Genomic DNA, 22,214 nt, shown 5'->3' with positions numbered 1-22,214 from the left:
CTCCCCCTCTCCCCTTCCTCCCCTACTATAAAGTAATCAAACTATAACTAGTTTTTCCGATTATTATCCTTTTTATGGACTTGGAAAATTCATTTACATTGCTGCCATAAAATTCAGTGTGGTTTAATAGGGTGAAGTTTTCTGCAGACCTAAATAAGAGGTTTGAATATTTCAAAAATACTTTTAGTCACCCTAGATGAAGCTTGAATTATTTTTTTTGTGGTTTTATATGTGACCTGGATTAAAAAATACATTTTTAAGCATCCTGATGGGGCCTGGATTTATTTTAAGCCACGCTTGATGAATCATGAAATTTTTTAAAAAATATATCTTGGGCTACTGGATTTTTCAAAAAAATATTTTTAACAACCCTAGATGTGGTGTGGACTAAATGTGGCATTGCATTTCATATGTTAACGGCGTTGAAAACAATGATCCACCGCCATCGCAGTTACACACACACACACAAACTCTCTTTCTATCTCTCATTCCATTTACCGTAATTTAAGTCATCTACATAATATCACTATTAAGCAGCCCATACACGTCAGACATGGGCGTTAGTTTATTCAAAAGGTTTTTTTTTTTGTTCTTGGGAAAAGACATTTTGCAGGATACAGGAGACATAGATTTTTCAAAAAGTATTTTTAAGCACCCTAGATGAGTCGTGGATATTTTAAAATAAAATTTTGGGCCCCATAGGATTCATGGATTTTTTTAATGAAATAAAAAAAAAATTAGCCACGCTGATGAAGCCTGAATTTTTTCAAAAATATTTTTAAGGCTCTATAGGTTGCCTGGATTTAATAAAATATATTTTTAGCCAACTTGGTGAAACCTGATTTTTTCAAAAATATTTATATATATATATATATATAGCCTTTAAATTTGAAGAATATTTTAGGCCTCCGGAGAATGCTTCTCCAAATTCCTGAACAAAATTTTGAATGGTTTTTTAATTGCCTCCCCCAAACAACCCCCCTTACTTTCTCCCTCCCCCGTTTCACCCTCTTCCTAACTGTCATCATCATAATAAGCCAAATGAAGTCAGTCAAAAAACACAACATAAAACCCAAAATGATGTCATGTTTGACATTAACAAGCCAAATTGAATTTGTTGTTGTTTTTCTATAATTTTTTTTGGGCAAACATATCGACATAAACAACAAGGAGTTTTTGGATATGATCTCATACCAAATTTATTTATTTACTATGTGTGTGTGCATGCATTTACAAACAACAAATTTTAGGGGTGGACTATGCACTTTATCGATTTGAATTGTCAAAGTCTTTATCATCCCCTCCCCCCTCCAAGCATGGCTAATGGAATGACAATCCATCCAACACACCCTAAACTGCAGCAATGTATTATTTTTATGGTTGTTGTTCTTGTTGTTGGAATAAAATTTGGAGCAATGAAAGTCATTTGGTTGTATTTTATGACTGGATTAACTTCCAATAAAATCATCATGCATATTTACCGCCCCTTTCTTCAAAAATTATCGTATGTCGTCATGTTTGGAATTAAGGGTGTTACGAGGATTACATCATTTCCAGGCCGATATTATGAGAAGAAGATATTTCATTGCAATGGTAACCCTAATAATTCGATTTTTTTAATATTACATGATTTTAATATTTTTTTAACATTTCCATCTGATACATTTTCTATAATATTTGACTATTCTAAATTTAATTCACATTTTTTGCAATAAATTTTCTTGTTATTACTAGTTAATTACATCAGAAATAGTAATTAAGAGCAATAACGTACGATATGTACTGCTACAATACGTCAGCACTAACTGTGACATTGCCTTTCACCTTTGACGGCGTTGAAAACAAATGCCCAACGCCATTACAGTTACACACACGCACACTCACTTTCTATCTCTCATTATCTCTCTCTTTATTTACTGTAATTTAAGACAGGTGCATAATATCACTGTTACACTGATCTTACTCTCTCTCTCTCTCACAAAAAATAACAGTTGTTTTCAATTGTATTGTTGTTGTTGTTAGAATTTGGTACAGAGTGTACGCAATCATGCCTCTGGCGTCTAGCTACAGCTTTACATTACACAAAGTAACGGCGTTGATATCATGGTACGCCCATGCATTTTGAATTGTGTAATCACGGCCATGATATAAATATGACCACAGTTATGGTCATATTTATATATATATCATATTTATACAAATAAAATGTATTAAATAATCATACTTTTTGGAAATAAAGACTGGAAAAATGATACAAACAAACAAAAACTGTTGTTTGCTATTGTTTTTGTTATTGGAAATATAATCGACATATTAAAAAAAATAGCATAAATAATAAAAACAACAGCGATAAGGTATTGCATATATCACTACGTCGGAATTTTGCGGGAGAAGGCCTTATTTGTTCAATAAATCCACGCCTCACACATGGGCATAAAATATTATTTAAAAAAAACCACGTCTCGTTGAAGCGCATAAAAATATGAAATTGGCGCCTAACGTGATTTTTTTTTATTAAATACTTAAAATATGACGCCTAAAAATATACTTTAGAAAATTCACGCCTCACATTAGTGCCTTAAATGCCTAGAAATATAAAAAAATGAAATTGGCGCCCAACGTGAAATTTTTCTTTATTTATTAAAATCTAAAAATATAATTTGCGGATTTCTCACCTCTATTTGTGGTCTTAATGTATTTAAGGTAATCCAAGCCTCATTTGCATGCCGCAAAATATACCAAAAAATTAATTGGCGCCCAACGTGAAATTTTTATTTTGTACTGTAATCAGAATTCAGTTTTTATGCGATATATTCTGAATTCTTTTGACAAGTTGCAATCATTACGTGGTATTTTATTTTATTACTACAATTATTCCTTCAAATTCACGCCTCACTTTGGTGCCTAAAATTCTTTATATGTTTTCTTTGTTTATTAAATATCTTAAAATATAATTTGCGGAATTCACACCTCTTTTTGACGCCTTAATGTATTTAAGATAATCCAAGCCTCATTTAAATGTCTCAAAGTATAAACAAAATGAATTGGCGCCCATCGTGAAATTTTTATTTTATACTGTAATCAGAATCCAGTTTTATGCGATATATCCTCCTCTACATTTTTAATTCCTTTGACAATTCTTTTATGTGGTCATACAACAATTATTCTTGCTGCAAAGCCAGCCATGTCATATCAAATCATTCACAATAGATGTATGTCATTGCAATTATCTACCTCAAGGATTACTGCTGATGATGCATCGTGTTGTTGTAGCTTCTGTCTAACACTTGTCATTGATGATTATTAATATGCTGTTCACACAGAAGAGTCCCATTCACTATATTGACAGGTTTTGTGTTGGCAAGTTTTCTCCTCTCTCTCTCGCTCCTTTTCTTCCTCCCTTTTGTAATTGAAATGATTTTTTAACAATAGGTTATGTGCTTTTACCAGACATAAGGATAGACGCCGGTGGCGGCATCCATTGTTCGACATTGTCGCCGTCTCGTCTAGAGGGAGAAAAAATCGTTTACTCTAGCTTTGACATGCACATTTTTTATGGTAGGTGCAAATGGCGCCCAACATAAAGGTGGCAGAATTGTAATATAATTCAAGGAGGAGGTGTCGTGAGATTGTTTTCCATGGGAAAGGACAAGTGGGCGGTGGTATTGATGTGTAAGAATGGAAGGCAAGTTGTAAAATATTCTTTAAATTATTAAAGATTATGGACTCTTGAAAATTATTGAAAAAGAAAATTCAATTCTATACAGGGCCGTTTTTAAAATCCCGACTTGCTCTGGACGCGCTTGGAAGAATATATTTTATATTTTATTTTTTTATATTTTATTTTTTAACCTTAAAACATATTTAAAAAGTCCTTGAAAAAATATTTTTAAAAATCCAGGTCTCCCTTCCTCTTTCCTTGGAAAAATATTTTTTGTTTTACCCAAGACTATTCCAAACCTTGAAAAAATATTAAAATAAAATACACAATTTAAAAAAAACCCTAGTTAGGAAATTAGATCATCTATTTAAAAAAAAAATACTTGTCTCTAGCATTTTTTTTATTTTTTAATATATTCTAATTAGTTAATTACAGCAAAAATGCAAATTAATTACAATAACGTGTGATACGTACTGCTACCATACGTCAGCACTAACTGTGGCACTGTCTTTCACATGTTAACGCCGTTGAAAACAAATGTCGCCTTCACTAGTGTTACACACACTCTCTCTTTCTATTTCCCGTTATATTTACCGCATCATTTGATAAGAGATCCACTGATCTCTCTTACACACAAAACAGCTGTTTTTTGTTGTAGTTCGAATAACTGTAATAAAATCAATAATAAGATGACGTACGTGTAATCATGCGTCTGGCGTCTAACGTACGGCTTTGCATTACACAGAGAGTAACGGCGTTGAAATCATCCTAAGCCTATGAATTTTAAGTGGTGTAATAACGGCATTGGAATATAAAGACCCATCGCTAATCATAACTATTGGAAAAAATATTTTTTTTTTTTGAAAATCGAGGACTTCTGGTACTTAGAAAAAATATTTAAAATCCAGGTTTTTTTCTAAGGGCCTTGGAAAAGTATTTTTAAAAAATCCATACAGTATGGAAAATATTAAAAAAGACAAGACAACTCCGAAACCTTGAAAAAACTTTTTTTTTTAATTCAGGTCTTACCCTGGACCCTTGAAACCATAATTTTTGACCTATATTTTTAAATCTGCGTTAATATTGGTGTCCCCAAATTATCCCCTTAATAGTAAGGCGTTATTAATTCACAATAGCAACGACTATACACTATGCGCTTACGTCAAGTGTCAACAATTTAATTATATTTTTTATTAAATTAACAATGAATATCCACTTCCAATCCCCCCATTCCAATGTATGTCTGGCTATACACATGTGACACAATTAAATTGAAAAAATATTTATAGCATTTTTTTCGTTATTAATATTCTCGTCTCAATATCATAATTCACAATAATAATAATAACAATACAAAAAATTACACATGGGCCTCCAGCCATGATGTGAATGAAAGGAAAGAAGAAAAAAATCAAATGGCAATTATGGAATGAATGAATTCATCACATACCCCCCCGACCACAAAGCAAGTAAACCAAACAATCGGCCCGCTGCAATTTTTTTCTCCAACGATAGTAATGCAAAAAATGAAGAAGAAGAAAAGAAAAATTGTGGCGAGTGTCATTGGCAATTTACTTTTTCGTTTATTTTTTTTTTCTTTCTTCTTCTTCTTGATGATAAAAAATATATGAATGAATAAATTATAGCGCACACATCAAGTCACATACACACACACACTCACATATGGGGTCCAAGAAATGCATCAACGTCGTCGGTCGTGGCGTTATCATCATCATATTGACATGTTTATATATTTATAGAGAAGAAAAAAAAACGACGAAAAGAAATACTCGACTTAAAGATTACGTAAGAAAAAAAAACGAGAGAAAACACAATAAGACGTAACAATGGTTTTGTGTGCTAATCTGTTTTTTTTTTCTTCTTCTTCATCGTCTTTTTGAAGACAGATAGATCATCTTTCAGACCTACAATTCCCTCCCTACATTACTGCTATGCATGCGTTTGCTTCAGTGGGCCATCAGTCATTAGCAATTGTATGTCTGTGAGTGAGATAATTGAATGAAGACAATGTTTGATATGATTGTGAGGGAAGTAGAACAAGACTGATCATTTTATTTCAAACAACAACAAACTTGCAAATTAATTAAATACACAATTGAAAAACAAAAAATACTCCTAGAAAGGAAATTAGATCATTTATTTAAATAAAAACGCTTGTCTTTAGCATTTTTTTATTTTTTAATATATTCTAATTAGTTAATTACAGCCAAAATGGCAATTAACTATAATAACGTGTGATACGTACTACTACCATACGTCAGCAGTAACTGTGGCATTGCCGTTCATATTTTAACGGCGTTGAAAATAAATGGCACCATCACTGTTACGCACTCTCTCTTTTTATTTCTCGTTTTATTTACTGTATCATCACTTTTACTCTGACCATTCTCTCTCCCACACACACAAAATAACCGTTGTTTGCAGTTGATTTTGTGTAGTCAGAATTTGGCACAGCATAGAACAACAAGGTGACGTATGTGTAATCATGCGTCTGGCGTGTAATTACGGCTTTGCATTACACAGAGTAACGACGTTGATATCATCCTACGCCTACGCTATTCTATATGCTGTAATAACGGCGTTGAAATATAAAAGATCATCACAGCTACACGTGTACTCTCTCTCTCTCATCATAATTATTGCAAACTAAGACATGATGATAATGTAACTGTTACTGTGATCATTTTTTCTTTCCTAATCTTTGTTTGCAATTAGTTTTTGTTGTTGGAAATGGACATTTGAGTGTAGGTAAAATAGTAATAAAATGGTATGATGCGTTTTGCTGCGTTAGGAGTGTAACTACGGCTTTGCATTTTATAGAGTAACGGCGTTGAAATTAAGTACTGCTTTAATATCGCCTTCTATTTCAATTGTAAAATTAAATTAGAGGAAAATTATAAAAAAAAAGTAAAAACAGACTGAAATTTTTAATTAAACAAAAAAAAAAAACATTTTATAACAATATATACTGTTATTTTTGGCAAGATATAATCGCAACTTTAGGGGAAATTTTCACAAAAATAATTGTTGCTTTAATAAGCAACTATCGATAAATACGAAAAGTTCTTATTAAAAAAAATCAGCCTGTCAAAAGGTCTTGCATTTATTAATAAATATTTTATATATATATTTTTATTTTTAAAGACATTTATATCAACAAAATTTTTTGTGGTAACACAAGGCGTTAATTTTTTGACAAATATTTTCCGGTTCAATGTAAACGTACTATAACATCAAACCGTCACGTACCTCGCCCAAGACTATTTTTTGGAACTCGTCCAAGACTATTTTTTGTATAATCTTTTCATCATCGTCCTAAAGCCTTTTTTTTTGAGATAAACTAACAAGTTGAGAATTTATTACAAAAAAAAAAATCAGGCTGTAAAATATCTTTGATTTATTAAAAAATATTTTTTTCAACACGTTTTAAAGGCATTTATATAAACACAATTTTTTGTAGAAATACAAGATTTAAAAAAAATCTATTTTTAAGTCTGAGTGAAAGTCGTGAATTTATTAAAAATTAAATATTTTAAGACGTAAAAAATATTTTGAAGTTGTTTGAAGGTCTTGGATTTATTGAAAACGGTCTTTTTTCAACATGCCTTAAATTGGGTTAATATAAAAAATATTTTAGAGGTAACCCAACAAGGCATGGATTTTTTAAAAACATTTTTTTGCTTGTGAGAAGGTCTTGAATTTGGTAAAAAAAATATATATGTATATGTATATTTTTTTCTTTTTTTGAGAATTTTTGAAATGTTTGCTTATCCCTTTTTCGTTACAAATCACGGGCCTCAAACATGGCAATTTTTTTGTTCATTGTGATGATGACACTATTGTGATTGAAATATTTTCACGTATTTTTGTTTTGTTTCTAGAAAAAAATATTTAAAATATGTCAGCCTATAACGAATTTAGGCAACAAACAAAAATATTTGCTTTGCAAAGTTAATAAAAAAAATCACACACACACAAAATTCTATTTTTGTCAAAGTCTATTGTCATCATGTCTATCTGCGATAGAGACACAGCACACACGCCGAACACACAATAAAGGCGTTTGGCGGCTTTGCGGTGTCATTTTGATGAGGGGGAATTGTTGAAGGAAATCACTTTTGTTTTTCATACGAATCAATGATGAGTAATGTGAAAAAAGAATGAATATTTATTTATTTGTTGTTATTATTGTTGTTTATTTTTTTATTATAATTATTTTATTTGTATTAAATTAGTTTTAATCGTTTTAATATTTCCCTTGCATTATTCATGCTGTTGTGTTGTGACACACTGGCACTCACACGGAATGGTTATGCCGAGAGAGAGAGAGGGAGGGAGTGTGAGTAACATAAACAAAGTTCAAACCGTTATTGGTGATGTGTTTGGTTATGCAGAAGAAGAAGAAGAAGAGTGGCCGGCCATTGAATGGTAGACATTGTTGACAATATTATTTCTTTGAAACAATGATGAGTAATTATTATAAAAATAAATATATGTTTTTTTTATTAAATGAAATTATTTAATATATATTTTCTGCATAATAAACTAATTTATATTAATGTTTTGATGCACAAACAAAGGGTTTGTTTGGTGTGTGTGAGAGAATGAGAGGCAGAGAGTGATGTGTAACATAAACAAAGCACAAACCGTTATTGGTGATGTGTTTGGTTATGAAGAAGAAGCAGAGTGGCTGGACATTGAAAGTAGGACGGGCAATAGTGTTGACAATATTATTTCTTTGAAACGATGAGTAGTTGTTATAAAAATAAATAAATATATGTTTTTTTATTAAATTACATTATTAAATTATTTTATATATATATTCTGCATTATTCAAATGCAATAAAATAATTTATATTAATGTTTTGATGCACAAAGGGTTTGGTGTGTGTGGGTGTGAGAGAATGAGAGGCAGAGTGTGACGTGTGTAACATATATAAAGCACAAACCGTTATTGGTGACGTGCTTTGTTCAGGATCGGACAGAGAACCGTTCTTTAGTGCCGTTTTACTGAATCTCATAGAGAGCACTCGTGCAGGGGTTTGTCTGATGCTGTTTTAAAGAGTGGACAGACGAGGACAATACAGTGTTTAGACAATATAAATTTATAATTCAAAAAATAAATAAATCATTGAAAATAATAAATACTAGAAAACAAAAATAAAAAAAAGATTTTTATTTACAAAAATGGCTAAAGCTAAATGAAAAAAAAAAAATTAAAAAAATATGAATAATAAAATGTTTTTTTTTTTTAATTTGATGTTTTTTGTTTTATTCACATTCGATATTTAATCAAAGTTCAAGCCGTTATTTATTTATGATCTTTGTTCTAAGAGTTGTCATAGTTGTCGTTTTTGCTGTTTACATTGACCCTTGGTATTTTATTACAGTCGGATTTTGTCTTTGTTTTTTTTTTGTCAATTGAAAAAAAACGCAAATTAGATATTTTTATTTTATCTCTTTTTTCAAATCAATTGAGCGGAAATTACGCCAAACAAGCAAAAACGAGAAAAATCGCCATCACACATAAAACCACACAAATACACATAATTGCAGGTCTATTTAAAATGAAATTGTTGTTGGCGGTGTTGGCTTTTTTATTTTTCCGAAATAATTGCATGGAAAAAAAATAATATGAGGATTGGAAATTTTTGGAAACAGAAATTAAAAAAAATTCAAAATTAATTGAAATAAATTATGAAATTAAATATATGAAATAAATTATAAAAAATTAAAACAAAAAAAAATAAAATTAAACAAATTAAAATTTAAAAAAAAAAAAAAAATTAAAAAAAAAATAAAATTAAAAAAACCACCCATATAAAAAAAAATAAAATTAAAAAAAAAATAAAATTAAAAAAAAAAAATAAAAAAAAATTTAAAAAAAAATAAAATTAAAAAAAATTAGCCAACAGATTAATATGAAAAAAAAAAAAAAAAAAAAAAATAAAAAAAATTAAAAAAAAAAATAAAAAAATTGAAAAAATTAAAAAAAAAATTTTTGAAAAATAAAAAAAAAAATAAAAAAAATGAAAAATAAAAAAATTAAAATAATGAAAAATAAAAAAAATGAAAATAATGAAAAATAAAAAAATAGAAAATAATGAAAAATAAAAAATAGAAAATAATGAAAAATAAAAAAAAATATAAAATAATGAAAAATAAAAAAAAAAAATAGAAAAAATTAATAAAAAATTAAAAAAAATATAAAATAATGAAAAATAAAAAAATAGAAAATAATGAAAAATAAAAAAATATAAAATAATGAAAAATAAAAAAAAATAGAAAATAATGAAAAATAAAAAAATAGAAAATAATGAAAAATAAAAAAAAAATAGAAAATAATGAAAAATAAAAAAATAAAAAATAATAAAAAATAAAAAAAAAAAATAATAAAAAATAAAAATAAAAAAAAATAAAAATAAAAAAAAGAAAATAATAAAAAAAAAAAATAATAAAAAAATAAAAAAAAAAATTAAAAATTGCAAAAAATTAAATATTTTTAAACATAAGAAGTATTAAAAAATTTAAAAAATATAAAGTAAAAAAATAGAAAATTAATAAAAAAACAAAAATATTAAGAATAGAGAAATGATGAAAAAAATTAATTAAAAAATATTAACAACAATAATCAAAAAAATATTTTTAATGTCAAAAATAATTGATAAAAATTACAAAAACAATTTTTAACCAAAAATTATTACACTACCCTCTTTTCCAATAAAAAAAATCGACAACAGAATTTAAATTTCAAACAAGTGTGACCGACACCGTCGTCATCATGTTGCCTATCACACTAGACTTGGTCTGCCGCCGGACAGCGGATTAGTCTCATTACCTAAATTTCAATATGTTGTCATTGTACTACGATTTTTATACCGTACAAGTGCAAAAAAGCTAATTGTTGTTGTTGTTTTTTCTATAGAATTTCAACAACATGAAAAGCAAAAAAAAATCAAATAAAAATCGTAAAAAATGAGAATAGGAAACACACGCAACGATGATGTGGTGGGATTAAAAAAATCAAACGTTTTATTTTTTTTTTTGGATTTTGTACATTTCAAAGTTCGATTAACCAGAGAAAAAAAAAACAAGATTGACTGATGTCAGAGAACAGAAAAAAATTGCAACTGACATTTAATTTTTCTAATAATACAATTTTTATTGATTCCAGTATATTACGTTTTCAATATCCTTTAAATTTCCTACATTCCCCTTTAAAAATTTCCAATAAAAAAAAAAAAAAAAAAAAAAAAACGTTGCAATTAATAACTGGATACGATTTGATGTGTGGCCAGGTGACTTATATATTTTTTATATATATTTTTTAAATTTTGATTCTCGTGTGAACCTACCTATTTTCAGGTGTTTTTTATAACTCCCCTTTTATTACAATATGTACAATATGATCTGTGGCCAGGTGGCTTTATTGTGTGATTCTACCTTTAATTTTTTTTAAAAGTGGCAATAGTTGTGTATCTATCACAAATTTAAGATTTTTGAAATTATTATCGTGTGAACCTACCGATTTTTATTACAATATTTTTATTTTTCACAACTGTGTGAACCTACCATTAGTTGTACTTTTTTCGAAAGCATTTAATGCACGTCTATTCAATTTGATATGTGGCTAGACGCCTTAAGTCTAATTCTTCAAGTGTTGTTGGATTAAGTCATATGGCATAACAGAGTAGTGTAAACCCGCCCTATTGCTTGCTATTAGTGATTTATTTTAATGTTTTTTTTAATAATTTTTTTGTTCATTTTTTTATTGAATTTTTTTTTAACTTTTAATTTTTTATATTTTAATTTTTAATATTTTTATTTTTTAGTACTTTTATTTTTTAATATTTTTATTTTTCTAATATTTTAATTTTTTTTAATATTTTTCTTTAATATTTTCATTATTATATATTTTATATTTTTCATTATTTAATTTTATTTTTAATTTTTTTATTTTATTTTTTCTTTTCTTATTAATATATTTATTATTAATTTTTTATTAATTTGTTACTAATTTTTTTATTTTTTTATTTTTTTTTACATTTTACATTTTTTTTAAATTTTTATTATTTAATTTTTTTTTATTTTTTTTCTTTTCTTTTTCGGTTTTCGTATTTAAAATGGCCTTGACATATATTTTTTTGACATTAATTATAATTAATTTAATGTGTGGCCCTTTGATTTAAGAAGTGCAAAAAATCATATGGTGACAAGCACCATGTGAACCTACCTTCTGATGTAACAAATTAAATTAGTTTTCTTTTCTTTCAATTGTCTGTCAAATATTCATCACCATCTAAAATATTTGAATGTAATTCATTTTTATTTTCTTAAAAAATATTTTAATAAAACATCATCTCATTTCGTACATCTCTCTCATTTAAAAAACCAGGCCATTCAAACCACAATTTCATATGAGAGAATATCAACCACAGAAATAGCAAACAAGAACAAACAAAACCAATTTTATATAAACAAATCAAAAAGAAACAATTTTTGGTTGTCTATTTGCATGTTTTTTTTTCTCTCTACTTCTCTTCTTCTTTTTCCTTAATAAATTCTATTAATAGGGAATGAGTAATGTGAATGTGTTGCCTGCCTGATGACGATCAACAAGAATTTAATGTAAATAAAATAATTAGACGGGCGTGTGAAGTAGTAGTAACCTCTGTTTTTTTTTTTTAATTCTCACACACTCTTACTTCTGCTCTCTCTTCGTCCATGTCCCCGTCTACAAGAAACAACGGCATGCACTGTGATGTGATGATGCCTTGTTATACATTTCTTAAGCATGTGAACCCCCCTAAGCCCGTGTAACAGAACAGCAGAATAACGAAAGCAGTAACAACAACAACAGTAGTAATGACATGATCTCCTACCTACCAGCACAGCTCATTTGAATTCATTACAGGCAGGACTTTTACTGTCAGACAAGCAAAGCACGATACATAATTCTTGATTTACTTTGCTTTGTTTTGTTGATGTGCTGCAAGACTAGACTATTACGTGTTTAAATGATGATGATTGGTGGGAAAAATAATAAATATTTATATTTTTTGCTGCTGCTGCTTCGTCTTCTCCGATGTCTTACTCTCTGTTATTATTTTTTTGATTTTAAAACAGAAATCTTTTATTCAAAACACGCAAAGACATTAAGATTTAAAAGCCCGCCACTAGTGTTTGTTTTTGCTATTGTTGTATTTTTTTTAAGAATTACATTAACTTACTTACCCACCATGGTATATATTTACGAAAATTGTTAGCAAAACAAAAAATGTATGTGAGAAAAAAACTAAAATGAAGAAACTGAAAGTTTTCTTGGCTTTTTGTTGTTGTAACTGTTTTTATTTTAGACATATTTGCCAATTGTTGTGTTGTTGTTATTGCCAAACAACGGAGAATGGGTTCAGTTGCCAAAAAAAATATATTTTTGTTGCAAAAAATAAATAAAATAAAGAAATGTCATTCAAGACATTTTGGCGTCAATTTAGTCATGATGACAGGTATTTGTTTTTGCAAAAAAAAAATTATAAAAATGTAAACAATGCATTATTGATAAATGTTGTTTTTTTAAATGGATTACTTATTGTGAATTACACACTTACTTGCGCTCTCGAAACTAAGGTACCGGGCCACACGGCAGTTTTTTTTTTTTTTGGAAAAAATAAAAAATCATGTAAACCTTGCATTATTGACAAATATTCTTTTTAATGGATTATTTATTGTGAATGGTCGTTGCAACTAAGGTACAGGGCCACAGTGTCAGTTATGGCGACAGGTATTTTTTCCAGAATAGGAAAATAATGTAAACCTTGCATTATTTACCAATGTTGTTTTTAAATGGATTACTTATTGTGAATTATCACTGAAACTAAGGTACCGGGTGCGTGCCAAGTGCATATTCGGATTACTTTTTTATATTATTGTTAATATATTTTTCATTGCAATAAGGTTTTCATTAGACATTTTTCCAATTCAGCCCAGCTGGATAAAGTTTTGCCTATGAAATTTGCTATTCAACCCAGCTGAATTAATTTTCCATTAAGAAATTGCAATTGAACTCAGCTGAATTTGGTCTCCTATCGGAAATCTTCAAATTATCCCGGATAAATAATCTTACTATATGGTAATTTGCAATTCTACCTCAGCTGAATTATATTTTCGTTAAGAAATTTGCAATTCAGCCCAGCTGAATTAGGTTTATCATAGCAAATCATAGAAATTGTTGCCATTCGGCACAGCTGAATTAGGTTTTTCCTAAGAAATTTACAAATTCCGTCCAGTTGAATTAATTCTCCACCAAGAAATTGCAATTCAGAAAGGTAAAAAATAAGTTTCCGCAGTTAATCTTCAATTCTAACTAGTTCAAATTATCCTGGGGGTAAATACTGTCAGTATAAACTAATTATCTGCGGTAAATAAATATAAATAAATGTTATCTGTAATTCTACCAAGCTGAATTAGATTTTCATAAAGTAATTCTGAAATTCATCCCAGCTGAATTAGGTTTATCATAACCAAACTTCATTTAAGAAAGGATAAAGCAATGTTTCTGAAGGCAATCTTCAATTCTATCCAGTTATCAAATAAATAATTTCCATTAGGAAATCCAAAATTACGAAATCTTTAATTTAACCCAGCTGAATTAGGTCCCCTAACGAAAAACTTCAAATTAATAGGGTAAATAAAGTAATCTTCAATTCTACCTAATTGAATTATGTCCAGAATAACGGAATCGGCAATTTAACCAAGCTGAGTTTGGTCTCCTATCGGAAATAAAATTATCCCCATTAGATTTTCATAAAATATTTCTGCAATTCAGCCTGCTGAATTAGGTTTCTGATGGCAAATCTTCAAATGCCATTAGGAAATCCAGAATTTAGGTTTAGGTCTTCCAGGCTGAATATGTTTCTATTACGAAATTTTTATTTTTTTCCGGCTGAATAAGCTCTCTCAATGAAAACCTACAATTCGATACAGCTGAATAAAAATTTCCATTGAAAATCTTCAATTCAGCTTGTCTGTTTGGGCGTTTTATAAGTGAATTTGTAAATTCAGCCAGGCAGAATTTTTTTATTGTTATTATTTTGAGTTGGAGTAAATTAAAAAAATCCTATTTTTTTAAAAAAAATCATATAACATTACAATTAAAAAAATTCTAAATAATTTTTTATTAAAAAATATAATTCTTTTATTTTTTTTCAATTTATTAATTTATTAAAATTTTTAATAAGTTCTTTCATTTTTTCTATTTATTTAATCTTTTTTATTAAATTTTATTTAAAGTTGTTCACTATTTGATGTAAATTACTTATTAATAAGCGTAGCTTAACGTGTGACCCTGTACCTTAGCTACAACATAACAGTTTTTCTCTCTTTCTTAAATACACCTCATGGCAGAGAGCCAACATATGTGATAATAATACGATAGTTCACATGCATAACGGGGAATAATAACAGATCAACTCTTTCTCTCTCTTTCTCACGGGGTAATAACAGTGAGAAAGGGAATAATGTCATTACATTGAACGATTACTATTATTGTGATTTATCGTTTAATATTAAGGTACAAGGCCACACGTTAAATTCTCTATATAATTCAGAGATTTCAATATTAAATGAAAAATATAGAATAAAAATAAATTAAAAATTTAAAATTTTAATTTATTAAAAAAATAATTTTTCATTGAAATTTAATTTCGAAAAAAATTCTCAACTATTGAAAATTTCAATTGCATATTTATTTTCATTATTTCATTTTGTTGGTATATTTTTCAACTTCCTAATTGGATTTTCCACTTTAATGAACAGCATAAATAGCATAAGAACATGGCGCATTACAACAAAAACAACAAATTGTATACATGTAATTTTTTGCTGCTGTACCCTCTTGATAAGTTTATTGACCTTCAAGTGGTTTTGTTGTAATAGCAATAGAGATACAAAAAAAGACATTCCCTTCCACTATTCGATTCCATTCAATATCGATTGCAACATAAAAAATAATAAAATTGAAACCTTAGAGACACGGAGGTCGATGACAATACAACAACACGTTTACACCAGTGGTCATAGACGGGGACAATATATGACGGCTCCAATATATAATCCACATCCCCCTGCATCTTCCGTTATTTTTCAACCATTGAAATTTGATATTTTGAAAATTGTTTTTTTTATTTTTTTTCAACATAAAAAAATTTGTTCTAAGCGGAAGGCCAGATACCAAATGACAAAAGCTTGGTTCATATGTCTGTCAGAATGTTGGAATTTGTTTTTTCATTTGCATTTTTGACCTTTATTGCAAGCAAAAAAATTGTCAATTTGTTTGTGGCGCCAATTAGGTATTTTGACATTTGATCGTAAAATACCCTTTTATTGCACATACACCACAGTTGTTTACACTAATTTCATTGATTACTACCGGTATTTTGAAAACAATTTTTTTTAGGGAGTGTCGCCTTGCCTTTTTTTTGTGTAAATAAAATGTCAAAATAATAGACGACAGTGGCATGTTGAAAGCATGTTGTTTGCCAACGGAAGTGGAAAAGAAAGCTTAAAGGAAAATATTTGAAAAAAATTCTTCCCCCCTGGGAAAATATTTTTGCAATGACTTTCAAAATATCGACCCACCTCATTCTGCATTTATTTTTCTTGCTTATTTCATTTTCTAATTGAATTTAATCTTCATTTTTTATTAAATTATTTAAATAGCTGTCGTCGACTTGTATATTTTTTTTTGCACAATATTCCGCACATTGTGGTTGGGGTTATGCATAAATTAATCAGTCATATCCAAGTGTGGGGGTGGATGGTTGGTGGTTGCTGGTGTGGATATGCGTGTGTTTAGAATTACAGTAAAAACGCCCCTGTACCAATTATCAATTTTCCAAAGTGCACTTGAAATAATAACATGTTTATTGTATGTGCCTTTATACATACACATTTATATATACGATGTATACATATATATATTTAATATTTATCAAAGACTGGCAGCTTGGTTCGCAGATGCATAATCGGAAAATAACTAAGGGGTATTTGGTTGATATTTCAATATTTTATTTTTTCTGTTAATTTATTTATTTTTGAATTTTTTATTTATTTTAAACAATATTTTGTGTATTTTAATTTTATTTTTTTCCTATTTTTATTTAATTTTTTCCTATTTTTATTATATTTTTTTCTATTTTTCCCCTATTTTTATTATATTTTTTTCTCTCTATTTGTATATTTATTAGTTTCCTATTTATTTTTTATTTTTTTATATTTTTATTTATATTGTACATTTTTTATTTAATTGGGTTTGTTTTTAATAATTTAATTTCATTTGTTTTCATTATTCAATGTAAATTACTTAATTATATACTAAATCTAAAGTGTGGCCCTGTACCTTAATATATAGCATAATGACAGTTATCATTCTCATTATGTAGTAACAGAGAGACGAGACCGTTATGCCATGACAAGTTGAATTAGGACAGTGTTGGGCAAAATTAAATTGAGAGCAAGTGTGTGCAAGCATAACTGAGAATTCACCATTAAAAACGACTGACGTAAAGAGAAAGAAAGAGAAAATGTGTTTATCAGTCGACCCTCAGTTACGGTAGCGTATATGGGTAAGCATGCTTGAATTAGGATAACAGTACTGCTTTGTTTTCATACATAATGGGATATAATAACATTATCTCTCTCCCAACTACTTCTCATTACTACTGAGAGTCAACATTTGAATAAGCATGCTGATATGTATTAGTGACGTATGTGTGATAATACGACGGGGCATAGGTGACGGAGAATAATAACAAGACAACAATTTCACTCTCTCACTAAGTAGCACTCTCTCACTAAGTAGCACAATTTCACTCTCTCACTAGTAGTGTGTATGTGTGATTATGATAATACCGCAATAACAGCGATCCCTCTATGTTGTGAGAAAGAGAATAATGTCATCTGCATAGAATGATAACAGTTATTGTGAATTAACTTTTAATATCAAGGGGCAAGGCCACACATTAAATTCTGAGATATCAGATGTTTATATTAAATTAAATATAAGCAAAAATGGTAAAAATGCATGTAATTAGTGCTGGCCGTAACGTAGACATTTAAAAATAAATAAAATTTAATAGAATTATATGTAAAATAAAAGTAAATTTAATAAAAAATATAAATAGAATTTAATAAAAATTTAAAAAAATCTAAATTTTAAAATAATTATAAAAAATACATTAAACAAAATATAACAAAAATACATTTTTAGTTAATCGATATGAAAATTCTTTGGAAAAAATGAACAATTAGTGCATATAGTAACGTAAAAGGATATAAATTAAAATTTAATTTTTTAAAAAATATATTTTTTAATATTGTGTTGAACAAATTCAAATAAATTTTGTGATAATTAAATACATTAATATTCCCAATTATTCAAAAAAGAAATAAATACAAATTATTCGAAAAAACACTTGTACACATAGAAAGCAAACCACAGCCATACATAAAAATTCAAGATTTTTTTTCGTTCGCATCTACACTATCTCCAAATGGTATTTTGGAATAGTTGTTTTTGGAGAAATCTATTTTAGTCTATTTGGGTGTGTGTACTTTTTTTCGAATTTGTTTTTTTTCTGTGGTATGCCAAAATGTGATTTTGGCTTGGCTTTGTGCTAAATGTTTTAAACAGAAAAAATTCTCCATAAACATGTTCGAATGGATATTCTAGTTTTTCTTTGGAGAAAATAAACAAACATGATGATGTTTTGCAATAACAACAACAATAACAGAGCATATGAGATTTTATTTTTTCATTGAAAATAATAGCATGTGCTAGATTTTTTTTCTGTTAGCAGAAATAAAAAATCATTTATAGAATAAGTGTTAAATTCCAACAACAACAAGAACAAATTGAAGATATTCTTCTTTTTATATTTTATTATGAAATTTGAAATCTGTCGGAAAGAAACAAAATAATTGCATTTGACCTTCAAAAGTTTAGAATTCCGAAAATAAATAAAAATAAATTATTTTTAAAGCCAAAAACTAAAAACATAATAAATTTAATTTGAAAGATAATTAAAATAAAAAAGATTAAATTAAAAAAAAACAATTAAAATAAAAAAAAATTAAATTAAAAAAAAAATTAAAAAAATAAAATAAAATAAAAAATTAAAGTAAAAATTTAAATGACAAAAAAAAAATAAAATTAAAAAAAAAAAAATAAAATAAAAAAACAATAAAATTAAAAATAAAAAATAATAAAAAAATTAAATTAAAAAATTAATAAAAACTTAAAATTAAATTTCTATATAAAATATGAATAAAATTAAATTTTATTTAAAATATAAAAACATAAATTAAATTAAATTACACCATTTTTTCGTTTAAAAAATACCCCCTAGGCTTACAAAAATCATTTCACTTCATTTAACCAAAAATGGCATTTTGAACAGCTGATTTGTGGTTGCTCAGCACATCTTCGCTCTCTCTCATAAAAAAATAAAAAAACACCTCACTATAATTGATTGCACGCGATATGTGTCAAATATATCTTGTCTCGGTATCAAAAATACCCAGAGTGTTCTTTAAATTATCTTTTTCCGATTTCATTGACACATTTGGCATCAAAATTGCCCCTCAAACGCCCACACACTTGTGTTTGTGTGTGTCAGCATCATTGCAGACTTTTTTCTCTGCTGAATGTGTCGACATGACAAATCAGAAGAATATCCTCTTTTTGATAATGGCAATACATACAACACGATGACACTCATCGTCGTCGTCATTGATGATAGCAACGGCAATCAATTGGCAATCGTTTGTTGTTCTTTTTTTTTGTTGTTTCTTCTTTTTCTTTTGTTTGATTTACATTATTACAAGTACCACCCACCTTTACCTACCTACCACACATAAACTACAATTGCCTTTATGTGCAAATTCTTAATGCTAATTCGTCTTCTTCTTTTGTGATTTACTTTTTTGCTCATGTTTTACTTTTTTGTCTTTTGCCTTTGAACACAACACTTACATGTGTTTGTTTGTCTAGTTAATATGTTTGTTATTTAATAACATGGTTTGTTCTTGTTTCATTTTTCTTATTCTTTTTCTTACCGCCAACAACAACAACAGCAACAACAATAAACCGAAAGACAACTTAATACACTTACTCATTATCGCAAAAGTTCAATTACCTGTGTATGCTTGCATGATTGCATTTGCTCTTATGTTACATATACATACTATGGTAGTACCGCATGACATATTTAACGCCGTCGCTGTTTGTCATCATAGCTGCCGACGCCGTTACGACGTTGACATCATCACATTGTTGTTGTTATTGTTTTGCACTGAAACGGCAGCCAGCACTCGCCACTACTTGACATGTGTGTTTTACATTTTTTTCATTTAACTGTTACGTTGGGGGGATATGTGTGGTGCTCCCAGTTCTATTGTTCTCTCTCACTCTCTCACACTAATATATAAAACCCTTTTGGTTCTTTTTCTCAACCGTGTTAAACTAATCAACATTATCAATCTTGCTCCAACCTGCTATCAAATTGTCATAAAGTGGAGGGAATTTTTGTTTTGTTTTTTACTTTCGCTATTTTACCTTTTTTTTCCTATAATTTAATGTGTGTGGTGAGGTGGTGATGATTGCTGTGTGGCTCCCCTTGTGTGCTACACAGTGTAATTTATGACCATATATTTCTCTATGCAATTTTTGTTTGCAAATTTCTCTATGAAAAAAAATAATAAAGTTGCATTTTTGTGTGTGATTTTTTGTTTGTTGTTGTTTTCAATTGCAAATTATTGTCACGGTTGTGTGTTTAGTTTTTGCACAGGTGTAGATATGTTTGTACCAGCAGGAAGTAAATTTTATGCAAAAAAAGACTGATTGATTGCTGACAGTTGTTAGACAATTGATATTAGGATGAACTGCCAATTACTAGAGTTTAAGGCAGCGGAAACCTGACCTTGAAATTTAATAAAAAATAATAAAAAAATACAAATTTAAATTAAAAAAATAGTAGTAAATTATTTTTTGTGTTTATTTATTTCCATATCATTTTATTTATTTTTAATTAAATTTCATTAAAATGTTTTTTATTTTATTTTTATTATTATATATAATTTTTCATAAAATTTTAATTATAAATATTATTTATTTATTATATAGTATTTTATATTTATGTTTTTAATTGATTTTGTGCAATTTTTCATTGACTTTGTGGCCTCAGTGCAATTTAATTATGTTACCATATGATCTGTCATATTTTCTCTGATACTCGTATCTCTCCCTCTCCCCAATTTTGATATCTCCCTTTTACATTGCAACAAAATACATATGTTCCCCCATTTGAAATGCAGACACAAATGTGTGTTTGTCTTCTTTTTCTCTGCCTTACAAATGTTTTTCCTTTCATTTCCATTTTTAATTTATTATTATTATTTTAGTTTATAGTGTTTAACCATCTGTTTTAATAATAAATTCTATTTTATTAATTTTAATGAGGTCGAAATATACCCCATTTCTTTTCTTTTGTATTAAAAGAAGGAGAAAAAACCCGTCAACTTTCTCCGTGCATGCATGCACAAGTCTTGATTGGGGAAAAACTGTCATGTTTTTTTGTTGCTGATTTTGCTTGCCTCCCTCTCTCTCGCTTGCTCTTACTGTACATTACCACGGGGGCTCTTCCTGTTTTTTTGTTGTTTTTTTCAATGCAAATACAAATTTTTCTTCTTGCTTGCTTTTGAAAATGAAAATAAGGGGGAGCAAACAAACGAAAAACATGCTCAATTATTTGTTGTTGGTGGGTTGGTGCTTTTTTGTTTTTCCCATTTGAATGTTGAGGTCATAGCTTAATTATGTACAATGGTGGATACAAACAGACAGACAGTAGGAGCAGAAGAACATTTGATGGCGCGAGAGAAGGAATAAAAGACAGAGAGCAGATATGTGAGAGTATGTGAGTGTGTGTGTGCCCCACTCTATTGTGTGAAATAAGTGGTTGGTTAAATGTTTTTTCTTTTGGTTTTTAGTTAAGGAGGGGGAGGTTTTGTACGGCAACGGCGGGAGGTCGGTGGTGTGTTGTTAGCACGAGAATGGTCGTTCGGTCGGTCGTTTGGTTGTTATGTGTGTGAGGCCGACAAACACCCACCCCACCATATAACACCCCAAAAAACTGCAATTGCTGTTTCTCATTCTCTTTCCCTATTCTGTGTTCTCTTGTTTAAATTCACTCTCTCATTCTCTTTGCATTTGAAGTGTGTGAGCGGCGTGCCTACGGGAGTTTTCCTTGCTCAGTTTTGTCTTTTTTGTGGATTTTCGTTGTTTTTGTAGTTTAACTATGATGACGACACTTTTTCATCATCATATAGACGCCAACTAACTTAGAGACAGGGTGTGTGTTGTTTGGTAATAGCCTCGTCGTTCCGTGAATTAAATAAAATGTAGTATTTTATTCAATTTAATAAATTATTTAAATATTTTTTCCATTCTTTATATTCTAATGAAATTCTCTTCTTTTTT

This window comes from Musca vetustissima, unplaced genomic scaffold (assembly GCF_032173495.1).
Source record: "Musca vetustissima isolate MV318-11 ecotype Yass unplaced genomic scaffold, APGP_CSIRO_Mvet_v1 utg16644, whole genome shotgun sequence".
Taxonomy (NCBI): domain Eukaryota; kingdom Metazoa; phylum Arthropoda; class Insecta; order Diptera; family Muscidae; genus Musca; species Musca vetustissima.
This window is presented reverse-complemented; position numbering follows the sequence as displayed.